Genomic DNA, 13,272 nt, shown 5'->3' with positions numbered 1-13,272 from the left:
TTCTTCTTCTTCTTCTTCTTCTTCTTCTTCTTCTTCTTCTTCTTCTTCCCCCTCCCCTCTTCCTTCTCCTCCTCCTCTTCCTCCCCCTCTTCCTCCTCTTCCTCTTCCTCCCCCTCTTCCTCCTCTTCCTCTTCCTTCTCCTCCTCCTTCTCTTCCTCATCTTTTTTCTTTTTAGACAGGGTGTTATATGTGGCCTTGGCTGACCTGGAATTTTCTTTGTAGATCTTCCTGCCTCTGCTTTCCAGTGCCTGGGATTACAGATGAGCACTACTGCACCAGTCTAAGAAGGTTGTCTTGATTAAGCTAATTGAGGTGGTAAGATATGCCAACTGTGGGTAGTACCATTCCCTAGGCAGGGGATCCTGAACTGTGTCAGAGTAGTGGAAGTAACTGAGTATAAGCATGACTGCATTTATTCTGTCTCTGCTCTTAACCATGAACATGACCAGCTGCTTCAAGTCCCTGTTGCCTTGACTCTCCCACAGTAATAAACTACAACCTGAAGTTGTGAGCCAAATACAACCTATCTTCTTTATGTTACTTTTATGAGGGTCTGTTATCACAGAAAGAGGAAATAAAACTAAAACGCCCAGTCACCCAGTCTCAGATATTATGCTAGGGCAACCGAAAAGAGACTAAGACAATGACCTACATAATATATAGCCCCCTGCCACAATTTTGCTTTTATAGAAAATTGTTATTCATTTCTCCCTGGCTAAGAGTATTATTTTATTATTATTCCAGTTACAAAAAACATATTTATTAGAAAATAGAGTCTATAAGATTTTTCTGAAACTATTTTTTATTATTTTTTATTCTTCAGCTGAGACAGCAAAAGATTACTTATTGTAGACAAGTTACACTTGGTCACAAGTGAGGACATGTAAGAATGAACAGGTGAGAACCGTCCAGAATGCCACAGGCCAGGGCCAAGGGCCAACTGGGTCTGTCTGCCATCAAAGCATGGTAATCTCCTAGAGCGTTTTCGGCAATTTGACGAAGTTCAAGATCCAGTGAGACATATTACCAGGAGCAGCACACAGTCCAACAGATTGTACCAGCATCCTGGCCTTCAACATCCCTGGCCCATATATTTGCACAGGCTGATCCATGTGGACCACTGCCTTGTCTGACTCTCACACACTTCAGTCTGGGCATTAGCTTCTCCTCCCCACTTCACTCCTCATGGTACTGGAGTTTCAAGGCCAAGAACTGAAATGTTTGTTTGTTTGTTTGTACTTTTTTTTTTTTTTGAGACAGGGTTTCTCTGTGTAGCCCTGGACATCCTAGAACTTGTTCTGCAGACCAGGTTGGCCTTGAGCTTACAGAGATTTGCCTGCCTCTGCCTCCAGTGTGCTGGGATAAAAGGCCTGCACAGCCACCACCTACTTGGAAATTATTTTTTAATTTTTTTTCTTACCAGAGATGAAAGGTTAATCTCTTACTGACCTGTCTTCCCTCCTTTCTTCCCTTCCCCCCCTCTCCCTTTCTTTCCCTGTTATTTGGAAAATGTAAGTGCTTTGCTTTGGACTAAACTCAAACTATTTGGGCAGGGAACATAGACTTTGACATATGCTAGTGCTAATGACTAAAAGAAAATTTATTTACAAAAGGCTGACTGGATAAGTTTTTTAAAATTACTGTATGTATACCCTACACAGTTAGAGCAAGTCTTACTGGTTGCACAGATATCTCAACAACATGGATCATAGGCAATGGATCTGAGGTTCTGGCTCTCTGTAAGGACACGAAGGAGCAAATCTTATCTAAGTATAAAATGGCTCACTTGGATCAACAGAACAATCTTTAATGTTAGAGATAGCTTCTCACTACGAAATTTTCAGTTTTCAGATATAAAAGGAGATTTTTTTTTTTTAAAAAAAGGAGAAACATCTTTTCCCTTAATTAAGTCTTGAAAGGAAGACTATGGTTCCATATTTCAGACTGAGAAAGCAGAGGTAGTAAGGACATATAGATGGCATAGATTAACCGAAGCCAAAATAGTAACACTGACTTACGTAGAAATAAAATAAAATATCGATGTGCTTGAGCTTAGTGCAGTTAGCACTTATTAATTTAAACACACACAACTTAAAATGCATGGATTTGTTTTTTATGTTACAACTATGAACTATGGGGTATATACTTTCCAAACTGTACTCAAATTACAAGTAAAGTAAGAAATGTGACGAGATAAATTGTGTGTGTGTGTGTGTGTGTGTATGTGTGTGAGTGTGTGTGTGTTTGCACGTGCGCATGTCAGAGGATGACATGATGTCTTTGTCAATCGATCTCCTTTTCATTTACTGAGGCAGGCTCTCTTGCAGAACCCAGAGCTCACTGATCTGGCTGGTTCAGCCAGCTGGCTTGCCCCTGGAGTCCTCTAGCTCTACCTTCTAAGAACAGGGATTACTTTTGCCTGGCTTTTCCATGGGTGCTGAGAATCTGAACGCTGGCCCTCATGCTTGCACACGGGGCCATTTCCCCAACACCACCCATTCAATTTAAAGATTATGTTGATATTTGAGTTTTTATTTGTGTAGCATGGTCAGGCAGAAAAAAAAGTACTGTTGCGGTCAAAACAGGCCTTGATTGGAATCTCTGCAGTGACCTTTGATTTGCTTATCTGCAAATAAGAGCGTGAAAAAAAAAAACTCAAACTAAAAGTTGTGCAGATTTAACATATATTTAAAACAACCTGTGCTCCATACAAGAGGACCTGAGTTCCCAGGCCTCGAGGACCTGTTAAATACTGCAGCGTGGCTTCAGAGACAGTTTGGAAAAACTGAGGATTCCATGTTTTGTACTTCGAAATAAACGTCTATGGGAGGAGTTGTATACTCACAAACCCAGAATAGTGACATCAGGGCCTGTCATCAGTAGGAACAGGAGGTGTATGAGCAGCATGTAGGCCTTGAGCAGATAACAGGAGGCCAGAAACAGGGCTTGTTTGGTGAGCACAGTTCGGATAGCACCCTTAGGCCCCTAAAGGTCACACTGAATAAAGATAATTTCTGATCACTAGGTTGATGACCCCTCAACTGAGTAACAGGATATGTGTTCATATCTTTCAGGCACGGATACAGCTATAGCATGACATTAACTTTGTTTCACTGATTTGGATGCAACTGTGAAGAAGGTTGAAGCAATGTTAAAACTTCCTTTTTCTTCTTGTCCTTTCCACCCACAGAAATATTTGAGCTTTAGTTAGGCATGAGCAAGGAGGAGAGAGAGAGAAAAAAAACACAAGAGTTGTCTGAGGAGATGGGGGCTAAAGTGGAACAGTCATCACAGCCTGGAAGGCCTCTAAATAGGTAAGGTGAGAAGAACGGGGTGTGCAGCATGTGACACCACCATCAGAGACTCTGTAGACAGTGTAAGAACCAGAGAGGCCGAGAGCTAACCGGATCACTCACAGAGCACGGGGAGGGAGAGCTAAGACATCAAGGAGACTCTGCAGGAGGTTCATTGCCCTCCCACGGCAAGATCAGGGTGGTAGCCATGGAAATCAAAAGAGTTTTTAAGGTGAACCCTAGAGGTAAGACGTTTCCCCTTTTCAAAAGAAAGGACTGGTTCCAGCAATTCTAAGAACACCTAACCCCCAAGAGAAGTTTAATGGTGAGTTTTATGTGTCACCAGAGTCCCTGGTTGTTCAAACGCTAATGTAGTTATTGCTGAGAGTTTTATTTTTAGCCATAACTAAGGAGTACAGTCGAATAACATTAGAGAAGATTATAAGGTAAGATACTACATCAACCAGTTCCTTGAAGTAAATCTCTTATTAGGCACCTGCTGTTGGTTCTACTTTGCTGGCTGATCCCTGAGAGAGGGTGTGCTTTGGAGAGAACTGGGTGAGGAAGATTCCCTCCCCCCTGCCAGATGAGGTAGGGCGTCAATAGGCCCAGTGATGGTTGACATGTATTCCATGAAGACAGAGGTCTGAAGTCAAAGCTGACCAGCGAGTTGCCTACAACAGAGTGCAATTACTCTTGCAACTATCTCCCTGTTCCTCTTTTTTTTTTTGGGGGGGGGAGCCACAACCTGATCCAAGTTACATCTCTTATCTAGATTAAATCCCAATAAAAGCTTTGCCTGACCAATCTCATTTCTACCATCTTTGGGCCTGGGCACGGGGCCTCAGTACCATCAAGACATCTGTTCCCTTGTAAAAATCAACTGTAGGCCGGGCGGTGGTGGTGCACGCCTTTAATCCCAGCACTTGGGAGGCAGAGGCAGGAGAATTTCTAAGTTCGAGGCCATCCTGGTCTACAGAGTGAGTCTGTCTTCCAGGACAGCCAGGGCTACACAGAGAAACCCTGTCTCAAAAAACAAACAAACAAACAAACAAAAATCAACTGTAATGCTACTCCATGTGTTTTCTACAACATAAGTCTATAAGAATTGTAAAGTGGTAAAAACCTAACGGATCACACCAGCATCATTTGGTGTATCACAAGCTGTCTGAAAAGAATGTTTCTCAATGTTCCTATGAGGACAGCAGAGAATGTAAAGATTTGCCTCTAGAGTTTTAGGAACCTCTGGGTAAAACCAGAAATCTGCTACTATACTACTTGGAATCTTCAAAAGCAGTTGGTAGTAGCAGAGAATACACAAGGTGGATATCCTCCTCTAACACATTCGAAGCAACAACTAGGTGTGCTGCTTAGGGATTTGTTGCCTACAGTTTGGGAAACGTTTAGAGGTCTCCCCCACCCCTCCTTTTGTGAGCTGTCCTTGAAAAGTATACACAAAACTCAGCATAAGATAAAATAGTCCAGCTAAGGAAGAGGATAAAGTTACATAAAGATGATTGTGTGGCTTGAATGTGACCTATCCCCCAGAGCTTCTCCTGTTTGAACAATTAGTTCCTAACTGGGGATACTGTTTTAGAAGAGCGTGGAACCTTTAAGAGCGTGCAACCTGTGGGAAGAACCTAGTCTTCTATGCGAGGCTTGAGATTTCACAGCCTGAACTCACTTCCTGTCTGTTCTCGGCTTCCCAACTGCAGCTTCGATGTAACCCCTCGTGTACCTGCCGCCAGGCTTTCCCTGCTGTGATGGGCTGTGACCTCTTGAATCGAAACCATTATAGATCATCTCTTCCGAGCAACAATACCAACCAACCACAGCTCCCAGGGTCTGAACCACCAGCCTGGGAGTACTTAGGGAGGGATCCAGGGCTTCAGCTGTATACGTAAGAATGGAGGGCCCTGCTGGGCATAGGTGGAAGAAGAGATCCTTGACCTCATGAAGGCTGGACGCCCCAGGGGGTGGGAATTTTGAGGGTGGGGAGGTGGGAGTGGGGGGTTAGGTAGGGGTTACATCCACAGAGAAGGAGGAGGAGGGGTGAGGGGATGGGGGTTCCTGGGTGGGTGGGGGATGGGGTAAGGAGACAACATATGAAATGTAAATAAAACATCCAATTAAAAAAAAAAGATCATCTCTTCCTTTCCGAAGTTGATTCTCTTTAAAAAAATACTTATTTATTTATTTTATGCATATGAGTACACCACCACTGCTGTCTTCAGACACACCAGAAGAGGGCACCAGACCCTTCTTGTGAGCCACCATGTGGTTGCTGGGAATTGAACTCAGAACCACCGGAAGAGCAGTCGGTGCTCTTAACCACTGAGCCATCTCTCCAACCCCCAAAGTTGATTCTTGTTACGTATTTTGTTCATGGCACTAGGAACCATGGTCCAATGGTAAAGAAAGCATCTGTTTCTTGTAGCAGCTGAGCTGAATAACAGAAGCATCAGTCATCTGAGCTCTGGGAGCTGTAGAAGGAACAGCAAGTGCAGAACCTGGAGGCAGACACAAGCTATAACAAACACGAGGAAAAGTGAGTGAGCCTAGTTAAAGAACTAGAGTTAGCCAGACTCAGGTTTCACCTAAACTCTGGAGTTAACCAGACCACAAGAAGGGCTGAGCTTAGCCTAAAAATAACAGCAGTCAACCTCCAAAAACACCAAAAAGCAGTGGTAAATCGTAAGAATGGGGGAAATGGGAAGCTGATAGATAAAATTTGACCCATATTCTAGATTCTTCCTCCATTCCAGTCTGGGCAACCGAAGTGACTTCATCGGAATGCCTGTCCTTTCCTAGGCCTCTAGCTCAGCTAATCACTAGTTAACCTTTTAATAACAGCTTCAGAAACCATCTATTGAACACCTACTAATTTCTAGTCATGGTGATAGGGATCTTAGGTACAATACAGTACGCACTAACCTCCGAATAGATACCATTTTCAATTCACTGCTGAAGAACCAAACCTCAAAGACTCCAAGTCATTTGCCCACATAAGCGACAAAGCTAGATTTAAGGAGAGTTCCTCGGGGCTCTTTCCATGATTCTGTTACACCCTATAGAAAACATAGTTGTGTCCAGGGGAGGGGTGTGTGGTAGATTCTGAAAGAGATAGATGAGTACCTTGCTCTTTGAAGCCTTGCCCAACAGACTTTGTTTTTCTGAGAAAGTGATCATGGGTGAGGATTTGGTACTTTGCCTATGGGCTTAGGAGCCAGCTTTTACTAACTAGGCTCAGAAGTAAATGCTCATCAGTTAAGTTTATGATCCTCATGATGATGCAATGTTGGTTTCAAACATGATTGCCTGGGAAACTACAGACTGACAACATACAGAACTAAGAACATGGACCATCACAAACATCTTTCAAATTTTCCTTTTTAATATTTTCTCTATTTTAATTTTATACATGAAGATGAAATGATAGTTATCATACAAAATATTAACGAACAAAAGAAACACTGACAAGTGCTTATTGAAGATATCTTGTACAAGCAAGTATGTTTTGTCAGGATTTAGAATGTGCTGCCCTTAAAGGGGGAAAAAAAAAGAGAAGTGGCTATTGTGCTTCTCGGGCTCCAGCCTAACACAATGGCATATGTGGTGATAACTTTTTGAAACTTATTTTAAAATAGTAACTTTTTATTTTTTATTTTATTATTATTATTATTATTTTTTTTTTTGGTTTTTCGAGACAGGGTTTCTCTGTGTAGCCCTGGCTGTCCTGGAACTCACTCTGTAGACCAGGCTAGCCTCGAACTCAGAAATCCGCCTGCCTCTGCCTCCCAAGTGCTGGGACTAAAGGCGTGCGCCACCACCACCCAGCAATAGTAACTTTTCATATCCCAGCATAAATTCACTCTCAAAATGACTACCATATAATAGTAAATGTTAAGACAAAGAATAGTTATGGGTTGGCACGCTCAACTAGTTACCAATATATAGTTAGTAAAATTGAAGACGTAACAAGAAAGGAAGGGAAAAGTGAAAGGTTAGCTGCTATCTTTCAATGCTGGCCTGAGGCTCAGTGTCAGCTGAGGAGACATTCCAAATCACTGCAGCTATATACTAAACAGTTCTAGCTTTAAAAAGTAGTGGAAAATGTGTGAAACAGCAAGTGTAGGGACCTTAATATATTTGGGTTTATTTTTTTAATGTAATTCATGTAGTTAGAATGAAACAAAAATTGCTTTATTAACTTCTTGATAATTATTTAAAAACAGAAACCAAGACCTATTTTATTCATGAAACACTGTACTGATTGCAGGTGAGTCAGATATAGTTTGTGATTAGCCCTATTCCATACATTTAGGGAATTTCCTGAGAATGTCTTTTTTTGTTTTTTCAAGACAGGGTTTCTCTGTGTAGCCCTGGCTGTCCTGGAACTCACTCTGTAGACCAGGCTGGCCTCGAACTCAGAAATCTGCCTGCCTCTGCCTCCCAAGTGCTGGGATTAAAGGCATGCGCCACTACCACCAGGTGAGAATTTTTTTTTTATTTTAATCTGTTATTTTTTTTTTTAGATTTATTTATTTTATTTATGAGTACACTGTCGCTGTCTGCGGACACACCAGAATAGGGCATCCAATCTCATTATGGATGGTTGTAAGCCACCATGTGGTTGCTGGGATTTGAACTCAGGACCTCTTGAAGAGCAGTCAGTGCTCTTAACCGCTGAGCCATCTCTCCAGCCCTAATCTGTTATTTTTTTTAAATTTTTTTCTGTGTTTCTGTGTGTCTGTCTCCGTCTCCTCCCACCCCTCGCGTGCGTGCGTGCGTGCGTGCGTGCGTGTGTGTGTGTGTGTGTGTGTGTGTGTAATTTCAAGCATACTCTACGCACACGTGTGGAGGTCACAGGACAAATCATGCCCTTGCTTCCCACCTTGTTCCGGGCAGGGTCCCTGGTTATTCATCACTGCATACCAGGCTATCGGGCCTGAAACTTCTGGGGATTCTCCTGCTTCTGCCTCTCATCTCACTCAGTACTCTGGAAACACTGGGCTTACAGACCTGGACCTGACTCTTGCTTCCGGCTTTCGTGGAACTGGAGGATCTGGACTGGGTCCTCACACTTGCACTTTAACTTTTCCTCCCAGTCCAGAATGGTTTTTGGTCTCTTCTTCCCACAAACAGAAGATCAGAGCAGCAAATAATCTCTCTTTCATGTCACTCCACAGGCTGAGCAAAAGCGTCAGTGGTCAGATGCTCCCAACTCAGCGTCTGTGGCAAAGAAGCAAGGCAGTCTGGGAATCTTTTCTCACAGTGGCTGGAAGATCTAGAACTGGTGGTGCAAACCACAGCCTCAGTGTCCTGGAAAGGCCGCTGATCCCTCTGCTGGCTGACCAGACATGCTATCACTCTCCATGTCTCTCCAGCCTTTCCCAGATTGTCTGAGATACTCAGCATTATTTCAATAAATCCCCTTCTGTTTGAATCAGCCAGAGTTAGTGTCAGCTTCAGCGAGAACTCTATGGTTACATTTAGCATGGTCTCTGTGCTTAGTTCCATGTTAAATCAAAACAACCCCTGATGTTATTTTATCCCATACACTGGCACTGGGAGGTTATGAACATGGCATTTTAAGTAACGCATGTTAGCGTCCAACTGTGAGCCAGCAGTGAGACACACGTTTGTAATCTCAGCACTTGGGAGGTTGTGGCAGGAGAACTGTGGCTGTGAGGCTGACTGCAGGTTGAAAATACATTGGAGATAGCCTGGGAGTTAGCCTGTATTAGGGATGGGGAGATGGCTCAGCTGGTAAGAATGCTTGCTACACAAGCAGAAGGACCTGAGTTCAAATCCCCATCACCTGTGTAAAAAGCCAGGCATCAAGGCCACATCCTCCTGTATCCCCAGCACTGAGGGAGTAGGAGGGAGGCTGGAGGATTGCTGGGGCTTGCAGTCTAGCTCTGGGTTCAGTGAGAGATCTTGTCTCAAGAAAATAAGGGAGATGGTGCACTTGGGAGGCAGAGGCAGGCGGATTTCTGAGTTCGAGGCCAGCCTGGTCTACAGAGTGAGTTCCAGGACAGCCAGGGCTACACAGAGAAACCCTGTTTCGAAAAAATTAAAAAAAAAAAAAAAGGAAACTTAACGAAAAGAAAGTGCCTTACAGCTTGATCTTATAGACTTATAGAGGCATTTTCTGAACTGAAACTCCTTCCTCTCTGATGACTCTAACTTGTGTCAAGTTGACACAAAACCAGCCAGTACAGATGGCTTTTTCAAGGACCATTGAAAATAGTTACAAATGTCACAGGGTGGTGAAGCCAACTGAAGCACTAACTAGCTCCTGACCTTTAGATGGTACCTGTGGGAACCACTAGGGTTCTCATTCATCCTGGCTTAAAATTGTAGTAGTCTACTAGAGAGATCCCCAGTCTTCTTCCCAGGCATTGAAAGAATGCATTACAGGATACTTCTCTTTCCTTTTCCAACAAGTTTTTCTCTCAGAAAACTGTAGACTCAGAGCAGGTACAAATTTCTGTTTATGTGTACCTTAATGGATATATCAACAAGACCTTCCTAGAACTGGCAAAACAAAACAAACACCACCACTACCACCAAAAATCACTTAATTTTTTTATTAGTTCTTTGAGAAGTTATACAGTGAGTTTTGGTCATATTCATTTTCCCTCCCCTAACTCTTCCTAGATCCACCTGCTCTTTCCCCTAACTTTGCATCTCCACCCACCATGTAGGCCAGTTTATGTTGTACAAATATCCTTAAATGTATGGCCTTTCCCTAGATCATGGTCAATTTATCAGGGGCTACACTCTTAGAGAAAATCCTTCCTTCTCAGCACCTAACAATTGCCAATAGCTCCTCAGTTAGGGGTAGGATCGTATATCCAGTCAGCGCAGGAGAAAAATGTCAACCTCCCCTTATCTCCAAACTTTGACTTGACCTGCTGGGTATAGAGGGAAGCATCTCTACCTTCTTCCATAGAGTGGGAGGAAAATACCCTTTCCTGGGAGTACGGGACTCCCCCCATGGCTAGTGACTCTTGCCCTTCATCCCTTCTTTTAGATTGTGGAGGGAAATAAATGGTTGTTTGGTTATAAAAAGGATTACTTTACTAGATCAAAAATCTTCTGAAGGTGTTTTGGGAGAACATAGTGTACCAGAATTGGCACCCAAATGGGGAAGGTAGAGAGACTGTGAGGCAGCCAAAGCCAATGGTTTGTGCTCTGTGGGCAGCAGCATGACAGGAAGACACCTATGTCCAAGGCTGGAGGAAGGGCTTATATCTTAGTTACTTTCATATTGCTGGGAAGAGATGCCATATCAAGAAAACATTTAATTAGGGGCTTGCTTACAGTTTCAGAGGGTGAGTTCATACCTGTCATGGCAGGGAACAAGGCAGTAGGCAGTGAGGCATGGTGCTGGAGCAGTAGCTGAGAGGTTATATTTGGTCCATAGGCAGCAGGCAGAGAGGGGAAAAGAGAAGAAGGGAGGGAGAGAGGAAAGGAGGGAAGGAGAAGGTGGAAAGAGAGAGTAAAGGATTTCAGCTTGGCATGGGCTTTTGAAAGCCAACTCCCATTGATAAATCTCAAACAAGGCCACACCTCCTAATCCTTCCTAAACAGTCTACCGACTGAGGACCCAGAATTAAAAAAAAAAAAAAAAGAAGCCTGTAAAAGCTATTCTCATTCAAATCACCACAGTTTATATGCTACGATAGGTCAAGGTGGGTCACAGCTTCCTGTAATGTACTTTGATATTTTTCAAAAACAATAAAAATATTGAATCTCTAATAAAAAATAGTCCTGGGGGTAGTGGCCAGTCAATATCGAAAGGCTTGTTGGTATATGAGGCCTTACTTATCCTAAAGGATTCGAAATGAGTGTCAAGACTCCCCTGGTGGATAAAGTGCCTTTATGAACAAGGTAGCTACAGTCAGGTCAGCTGGATCTCTACAGAAAGTATCCGGCCTTACCTTTGTTCTTTTAAGGTATTTGATGTCTTCTTATTTCTCAGACTTTAACATTCATATGTGTTTGTGTTCTGTGACTAATCTAGGAAGAACTCACCTGAAATCACACTTCATAAGTGAAGCTACTCATGGCTGGCTACTGTCCTAATGTATTCCTTCCATCGATCATAAGTGAGGGATAATCTTGTTGTTTAAACACTTACTTAGTTCCAAGCTGAGTGCTGTTGTAGATATTCTGATGACTTTAGTAGGTAGAGCCTCATTGGAGGAAAGGGTCCTGGGGACACACTTCGAGATTTTGTAACCTGCTTTCATGGTCTGTCTGTTCTCTGCCTCCTGAATCCACACATAGTGTGATGAGTCACCCCCTCTTCACCCTTCCCCTCCTCACCATGATGGACTTGTCAGTTAGATGTGATCAAAACACAAACCCTTCCTTCCTTAAGTTGCTTTTTCAGGTATTTTCTCATGGCAATAAGAAAAAAAATGATACAGGAAGTGAGAGTAGTGTATGGTTTTTAGAACATAAAATCTACAGTGAGATGCCTCTGAAGGACTTGAAAACTTGGTTATCATAAAGACTAAGTTGACACCCTATTAGAGTAGAGCCAGAAGGAAGTCACCCAGGCATTAAGATTAGACTTTAATATGAGTGATAGTGAGAAATGATATCGAGAATGAGGTTAGACATACTGATGGCTGGTCATGAACTGACTATTTTTAAGGATGTCATAGCTATAAATGCTGACAGTGGCCAGTTAAATATGGTCCATAGAAGAAAGGTAATTAGCAGTGAACTTCAAATGCTCTCCTAACTCACTGTAAAACTAGCCTTAAAGTGGTATTGGTTAATTTGGTAGCTTTATGGCCCTCGTATAGTTCTTCTCCGTTGAGAAGATGATTGTGTTGAAAATGAATGTATTTTGTTATCTCAACAAAAAAGCTTAAATGATCTCTAACTCCTTTTTCAATCTGATGTCTAGCCAATATTTTGATAACTACTTGGCTTTCTTTGTAGGTGAGCCTAGAAAGTGAGTCATGTAGGCTTTGGTGGTTGAATCTCTTTTTGTAATCTAAACAGTAAACTGGCATTCTGAATTTATGAAACATTATCTTGGCTAATATGGCATGTCCCTCTAAGATGGACATATGGTAAATGAAGACGTCTAAGCCTAGGACACAAGCTCTATCCTTCTACATGATAAGAGTCCCCAGGATAAGGAATACTGTCCTCGAAGGCCTGTCAGGAGAAACTATCTACCATTCCTTATTCACTGGCTACTATTCCCACTTACACTCCACAGTTATAATTTTGTTTTAAAAAAAGATGTAAGGGACACGGGTTTAGGTGTCATTGGGGTTAAATGGGAGAACCAAGTTATGTAAGGCACTTGTTATAATCTCTGGGAAATAGCAGCACTAGCAAACACTAGTGCTAACAACATAGAGCACTGTCAAGACTACAGTGTGGGGAGGACCCAACACTGAACTCTTCTTCTCAACAATATACAGGGGAAAATTGCATCTGATCCTATCAACCCTGCAATACAACAACAAACCCAATATTACAAAGCATTCATTGTAACTTGGATCCACTTTACCTTGGTTTAAATGTCAGTTCCTACATTCTGCCATTTATGAATCCCTTTCTCTGAAATGCCCACCCTCTCTTCCTCTCTGTCCTATCCTCTACCCTAGCAACTGTGTGGGAAATTTGTTAGCTTTTCTTTTTTTGGGGGGGGGGTTGTTTTGTTTGTTTGTTTGTTTGTTTGAGACAGGGTTTCTCTGTGTAGCCCTGGCTGTCCTGGAACTCACTCTGTAGACCAGGCTGGCCTCGAACTCAGTCCCAGCACCTGCCTCTGCCTCCCAAGTGCTGGGACTAAAGGCGTGCGCCACCACCACCCAGCCAATTTGTTAGTTTTTCAAAATGCAGTTTACACATGGGCCTCAGTTTGATGCTGTATACACACACACACTCACACACACACACACACACACACGGCTCAGGGCCTCAGCCTGTGCTGAGTCCTCTC

Source organism: Grammomys surdaster, unplaced genomic scaffold, assembly GCF_004785775.1.
Source record: "Grammomys surdaster isolate TR1022 unplaced genomic scaffold, NIH_TR_1.0 99, whole genome shotgun sequence".
Taxonomy (NCBI): Eukaryota; Metazoa; Chordata; class Mammalia; order Rodentia; family Muridae; genus Grammomys; species Grammomys surdaster.
This window is presented reverse-complemented; position numbering follows the sequence as displayed.